Source organism: Anolis sagrei, chromosome 3 (assembly GCF_037176765.1).
Source record: "Anolis sagrei isolate rAnoSag1 chromosome 3, rAnoSag1.mat, whole genome shotgun sequence".
Classification (NCBI taxonomy): Eukaryota; Metazoa; Chordata; class Lepidosauria; order Squamata; family Dactyloidae; genus Anolis; species Anolis sagrei.
The window spans coordinates 6,835,255-6,842,628 of NC_090023.1; the positions used below are offsets into that span (position 1 = coordinate 6,835,255).

Here is a 7,374-nt window from a genome sequence, read left to right on the forward strand (position 1 = left end):
TACCGTGTACCATGCAGCTGTGGACAAGTCTACATAGGGACCACCAAACGAAGCAGCATTGCCCAGACACAAATCAAGGAACATGAAAGGCACTGCAGAATACTTTAACCAGAGAAGTCAGCCATAGCAGAGCACCTGATGAACCAGCCTAGACACAGCATATTATCTGAGAACACAGAAATGCTGGACCACTCTCACAACCACCATGTCAGACTACACAGAGAAGCCACTGAAATCCACAAGCATGTGGACAATTTCAACAGAAAGGAGGAAACCATGAAAACGAAAAAAATCTGGCTACCAGTATTAAAAAACTCTAAAATTACAACAGCAAAGCAACAGAGAGGAAACAATCAGGGAGAGCTAATCACCTCTCAACAAAAGATTGCCCCGGGCACTAACAAGCCACACCAAACAACTGCCAGGCCATCAAATGCTTGCATGCTGTATTCTGTATATTGTATTTTTGTAATTTGTCTGTTTGTTTGCTTTGTTCTGTTAGAAATGTAATATAAATGACTGGTTGCTGATGACTTGATAAATAAATAAATCAATCAAATGCTAATCAAGGTGGTCAGTTGAAACATTCACACCTAGCTCCAACAGACAAGAGTCCTTTGTCCCACCCTGGTCATTCCAGAGATATATAAACCCAAATTTCCTAGTTCCAACAGACCTCACTACCTCTGAGGATGCTTGCCACAGATGCAGGCGAAACGTCAGGAGAGAATGCCTCTAGAACATGGCCATATAGCCCGAAAAAACCTACGACAACCTAGTGATTCCTGCCATTAAAGCCTTCGACAATACATTGATAAGAGTTGGAGTCCAAAACATCTGGAGGGCCCAAGTTTGCCCATGCATTGATGCAGTTTGACGCCACTTTCTTCTTTATGGCAAATCTCACATTATGGTGGCTTTTGGCTGATAGCACGAGTCCGGCTTGGAGAAGCCGCGACTGCCGATGAACTAGAGCAGCGTGGCTCGACAGATTTCATCTGCAGCATTTCCTCCCAGATGGCTATTTAGAGCGCATTCATTTCCTGCACATTATCAAGCTGCAGAGTGAAGAGAGATCCAAGTTCCTCATTCCGTGATTGCATCTGACTCCAGGAGAATGACTTTAGCGCATTCGTTATATTAATGCAGAGGGAGAGGCGGGAGAGACAGAAAGGCTTTTGCAAAGATTAGGGGCGCAAGACCACTGCGAAAAGGAGGGGGATCTGAACGAAATATATGTATTTTTAACATGAGAGAACATCTCTTTAGGGATCTGGTCATTGAATTGCACTAGATGACCTCGAGATTCCCAGAGATAACATTCTAAACACACCTGTAAATAATCAAGTTCACAAAAGTTTACACACACAAAATGAGGGATGACTGTAAATTGGTCCTAAAACGAATCAGGCCTGACGCTTTGTATGATTTATCAGGCAGTGTTAGATGCTTTGAGTTTCTTTTGACTCTCCCTAGAACAGTGGTTCTCCACCTCCCTAATGCCGTGACCCCTTAATCCAGTCCCTCATGTTGTGGTGACCCCCAACCATAATATTGTTTTCGTTGCTACTTCATAACAGTCATTTTACTACTGTTATAAATCATAATGTAAATATCAGATATGCAAGATGTATTTTCATTCACTGGACTAAACTGGGCACAAATACCCGATACAAATGTGAATGCTAGTGGGGTTGGGGGAGGATTGATTTTGTCATTTTGGGAGTTGTAGTTGCTGGGATTTATAGTTCACTTATAATCAAAGAGCATTCTGAACTCCACCAGCGATGGATTTGAACCAAACTTAGCTCCCATAACCAATGGAAAACACTGGAAGGGTTTGATGGGCATTGACCTTGAGTTTGGGAGTTGTAGTTCACCTATATCCAGAGAGCACTGTGGACTCATGCAATGGTGGATCTGGACCAAACTTGGCACAAATACTCAATATGCCCAAATGTGAACATTGGTGGAGTCTGGGGAAAATAGATCTTGACATTTGGGAGTTGTAGTTGCTGGGATTTATAGTTCATTACAATCAAAGAACATTCTGAACTCCACCAACGATAGAATTGGCTCAAACTTCCCACATGGAATCTCCATGACCATCAGAAAATACCGTGTTTTCTTATGGTCTTTGGCGACCCCTCTGACACCCCCTCGTGACCCCCTCAGGGTTCCGACCCCAGGTTAAGAAAAACTGCCCTAGAAGTTAAGATGATCCACCAGATGTTGACCATATGTGGTTCTGGCTGATCTCAAAATTCCTTAGGACACCATATTAATAAAATCTGTCAATAATCAAATGCATAGAAGTAAAGTTTGCAAATTTGAAGTCCAAATGATTGATTGATTGATCTGTTGCTGCTATCAATACGTTTATTGATAATGATGTCTCACAATATCATGACAGGCTGAGATTCTGTATCATGAAAACGGACCATAAAGTTCCATGCATTGTACATTGCTCTGTAACGCATCCTAGGGATGTGTTATTGACCCAACCTTGTTCTCCAACTTCATCGCTATGGTACTTCATCTTGTTGATAGGAAGCTAGTGGGAATCATCTCTGACAAATGGCAAGCTATTTAACCTCAGCAGACTGAGCCAAAACCAAGGTTACAACAACATCTGTTATAGAACTCCAATATGCTGATGATAACGTAATCTGTGCACATTCAGAAGAAGGCCTACGAGTCACTCTATACACCTTTGCAAAAGCATTCAAGAAGCTTGGCCTGTCATTGAACCTTGAGAAAACCAAAGTGCTCTTCCAGCAGTCACCAGCCAATCCCTCTCCAATGCCAGAAATACAGCTTAATGGTGTGACATTAGAAAACGTTGATCATTTCCACTACCATGGCAGCCACCTCTCCACAAAAGTCAACATTGACACTGAAATACAACACCGCCTGAGCTCTGCAAGTGCAGCATTTTCCCAAATGAAGCAGAGAGTGTTTGAGGACCGGGACATCCATAGGGAGATCAAGGGGCTTGTTCATATAGTTATTGTCCTCCCAACACTGCTATACGCCAAAAAACGTGGACTGTCTACAGATGTCATATGCAACTCCTGGAATGATTGCCTCCAAATAATCCTGCAAATCTCTTGGGAAGGCAGGCGGACAAATATCAGCATGCTGGAAGAAGGAAAGACTACCAGCATTGAAGCGATGGTCCTCAGACATCAGCTCTGCTGGACTTGCCACATTGTCCGGATGCCTGATCACCATCGCCCAAAGCAGTTGCTCTACTCTGAACTTAAGAATGGAAAACAGAATGTCTTTGCCTCAGTCTTCTCAGAAAAAGAAAGTCATCTTCAACCTCAGTAAGATGGAGTGGATGAGGGATTAGAGGACATCCAACCCCAAATGCCCGATCACCATTTCCCAAAGTAGTTACTCTACTCGAAACTCAAGAATGAAAAACAGAATATTGGTGAACAGGAAAAGAGATTCAAAGATGGGCTTAGAGCCAACCGTACAAACTGTGGCAGAGACACCGAGAGAGAACTGGGAAGCCCTGGCCCTTGAGGGCTTTAGCTGGAGGTCAGCTGTGACCAGCAGTGCTGTAGAATTTGAAGAGGCATGAATGGAGAGTGAAAGGGATAAACTTGCCAAGAGGAAGGCACATCAAGCTAACCCTGACTGGGATTGCGTTCCACCTGGAAACCAATGCCCTCACTGTGGAAGAACATGCAGGCCAAGAATAGGGCTCCACAGTCACCTATAAATCCACCGCCAAGACACTAGACTTGGAAGGCCATCAGACTCAGACAAGTAAGTCATACTTGCCTAAGTAAGTAAGTCATTGCTCTATCTCTCCCATTAAGTATTCCCTATCAAGAATGCTCTGCGCGACCTAGGTGAGGAGGTTCCCACTTCAACAGTGATTGGACGGAACCCACTCCCGCTGGGCCACCGCCTGCTTGCTACCTTCCTCTATCTATCCACCAATCAATCCATCCATCCACTCGCCTTTGTGCTGCCATGGCCTCGTCTTCTTCCCAGGTGCACCAGAACTGCCACCAGGACTGTGAAGCTGCCATCAACCGGCAGATCAACCTGGAGTTCTATGCTTATAGAATCATAGAATCAAAGAGTTGGAAGAGACCTCATGGGCCATCCAGTCCAACCCCATTATGCCAAGAAGCAGGAATATTGCATTCAAATCACCCCTTACAGATGGCCTTTCAGCCTCTGTTTAAAAGCTTCCAAAGAAGGAGCCTCCACCACACTCCGGGGCAGAGAGTTCCACTGCTGAACGGCTCTCACAGTCAGGAAGTTCTTCCTCGTGTTCAGATGGAATCTCCTCTCTTGTAGTTTGAAGCCGTGTCCTAGTCTCCAGGGAAGGAGAAAACAAGCTTGCTCCCTCCTCCCTATGACTTCCTCTCACATATTTATACATGGCTATCATATCTCCTCTCAGCCTTCCCTTCTTCAGGCTAAACATGCCCAGCTCCTTAAGCCGCTCCTCATAGGGCTTGTTCTCCAGACCCTTGATCATTTTAGTCGCCCTCCTCTGGACACATTCCAGCTTGTCAATATCTCTCTTGAATTGTGGTGCCCAGAATTGGACACAATATTCCAGATGTGGTCTAACCAAAGCAGAATAGAGGGGTAGCATTACTTCCTTAGATCTAGACACTATGCTCCTCTTGATGCAGGCCAAAATCCCATTGGCTTTTTTTGCCGCCACATCACATTGTTGGCTCATGTTTAACTTGTTGTCCACGAGGACTCCAAGATCTTTTTCACACGTACTGCTCTCAAGCCAGGCATCTTCCCCCATTCTGTATCTTTGCATTTAATTTTTTCTGCCTCACCCAATCCCAGTAGTATCTTGCATTTGTCACTGTTGAACTTCATTTTGTTAGTTTTGGCCATTCATCTCTTTAATCTGTCAAGATCGTTTTGAATCCTGCTCCCGTCTTCTGGAGTATTGGCTCTCCCTCCCAATTTGGTGTCGTCTGCAAACTTGATGATCCTGCCTTCTAACCCTTCATCTAAGTCATGAATTAAGATCCAGAACAGGACCAGGAGCAGGATGGAACCCTGCTGATGGCACTCCACTCGTCTCTTCTTTCCAAGATGAAGAGGAAGCCTTGGGGAGAATCACCCTCTGGGTTCGTCCACTTAACCAATTCCAGATCCACCTCACCGTAGTTTTGCCTAGCCCACATTGGACTAGTTTCCTTGCCAGAAGGTCATGGGGGACCTTGTCAAAGAAGGCCTTCCTGAAATCCAGGTACGCTACATCCACGGCATTCCACGCATCTACCCAGCTTGTAACTCTATCAAAAAAAAAGAGATCAGATTAGTCTGGCATGATTTGTTTTTGATCAATCCATGTTGCTTCTTACGTGTACCTCAGCAGGTCCTACTATTTTGACCATGACGATGTGGCCCTGAAGAACTTTGCCAAGTCCCGCGAGGAGCGTGAGCACACAGAAACTTATGGAGCTCCAGAACAATAGAGATGGGTGCATTTTCCTTCAGGACATCAAGAAACCAGATTGCGATGATTGGGAAAGTGGTCTGACGACAATGAAATGCTCTTTACACTTGGAAAAAAATGTGAACCAATCACTTCTAGAACTGCACAAGCTGGCAACTGAAAAAAATGACCGTCATTTATGTGACTTCATTGAAATTCACTACTTGGATGAGCAGGTCAAATCCATCAAAGAGCTGGGTGATCATGTTACCAACCTGTGCAAGATGGGAACACCCAAATCTGGAATGGCCGAGTACCTCTTCGACAGGCACACTCTGGAAGAAAGTGACAACGAGAATTAAATGCTCTCCACACAATCAAAGCTTCACTGAGACTCTTACCATCTTCAGCAGTGCATGTTTCGGGTTTTCCCCTTAACATTGTCCATAATGTATAAAAACAATGTTGTTCTTTTGTGTTATATCTTATGCTCAATAAAGTGACTTGGTTCCCAAAAAAAGAGGATTCCCTATCATTTGAGGTTGGGAATATTTTAGATGTGAAATATTTTAGCTGGAGCAGCTCTATTACCAAGCACAGCCAGTGGTAAAGAACACTGGGAATTGTAGTGCCCAAAGGTCACCATGCTGTATTGCAGTGGTTCTCAACCTGGGGGTCGGGACCCCTGGGGGGGTTGTGAGGGGGTATCAGAGGGGTCGCCAAAGACCATCAGAAAACACAGTATTTTCTGTTGGCCATGGGGGTTATGCATGGGAAGTTTGGGCCAATTCTATCATGCTCTTTAATTGTAGGTGAACTATAAATCCCAGCAACTACAACTCCCAAATGTTAAGGTCTATTTTCCCCAAATGCCACCAGTGTTTACATTTGGGCATATTGAGTATTCTTGCCAAGTTTGGTCCAGTTCCATCATTGTTTGAGTCGTCAGTGCTCTCTGGGTGTAGGTGAACTACAACTCCAAAACTCAAGGTCAATGCCCATCAAACCCTTCCAGTATTTTCTGTTGATCATAGGAGTTCTGTGTGCCAAATTTGGTTCAATTGTATTGTTGGTGGAGTTCAGAATGCTGTTTGATTGTAGGTGAACTATAAATGAAAGCAACTACAACTCCCAAATGACATAATCAATCCCTCACCCAATCCCAGTAGTATTAAGATTTGGGTGTTTTGGGTATTTGTGCCAGATTTGGTCCAGTGAATGAAAATGCATCCTGCATATCAGATAATGACATTACAGTGCATAACAGTAGCAAAATTACAGTTAGGAAGTAGCAATGAAACTAATGTTATGGTTGGGGGTCACCACAACATGAGGAAGTGTATTAAGGGGTCGCAGCATTAGGAAGGTTGAGAAACACTGCGGTATTGGGTTGAGTGTTGGATTTGGATAACTAAGAGATCAGGCTTCGAATCCCTGTTCAGCAATGGAAACCCACTGAGTGACCTTAAGGGGGCCACACTCTCTTAGCCTCAAAGTAAAGGAAGGACAAACACCCCTCTGAAGACATCAGGCTAAAAAAAGCACATTTTAGTCTTGCCTTAGGGTTGCTATAAGTCCAAAATGATTTCAACGCACAACAACAAACAACATCTGGATATCCTCATCATCCTTCCCATCTGTGCTCTGATACAACCCTGACTTGCAAGAAATAAATAGGCAGCATTCAGTTTGAGCCCAAACATGCAACAGAAACACACAATAGCCGCATTTCTTTCTCACTCATGATAAAACAACAAGATTTGGCTCTGAGCCGGACTCCTTTGCTTTCTGGAATCCGGCAAGCTCTGACCCAGTCCTTTCATGGACATCAGGACTGTTTAATTGCAATTCCAAGCTTATAATTTTGAGATAGGTCATCTCAGGAAGGGGGCATTGGAGAACCCAAAAAGCAAGTTTGCAAGAAGCGGCTTTTTAAT

At 44.1% G+C, this 7,374-nt stretch overlaps 1 pseudogene; it reads left to right on the plus strand.

Moving 5' to 3' along the window:
• Nucleotides 1-3,990: 3,990 nt before the first annotated feature.
• LOC137096606 (ferritin heavy chain-like) lies at nucleotides 3,991-5,957 on the plus strand (annotated as a pseudogene).
• Nucleotides 5,958-7,374: the final 1,417 nt, after the last annotated feature.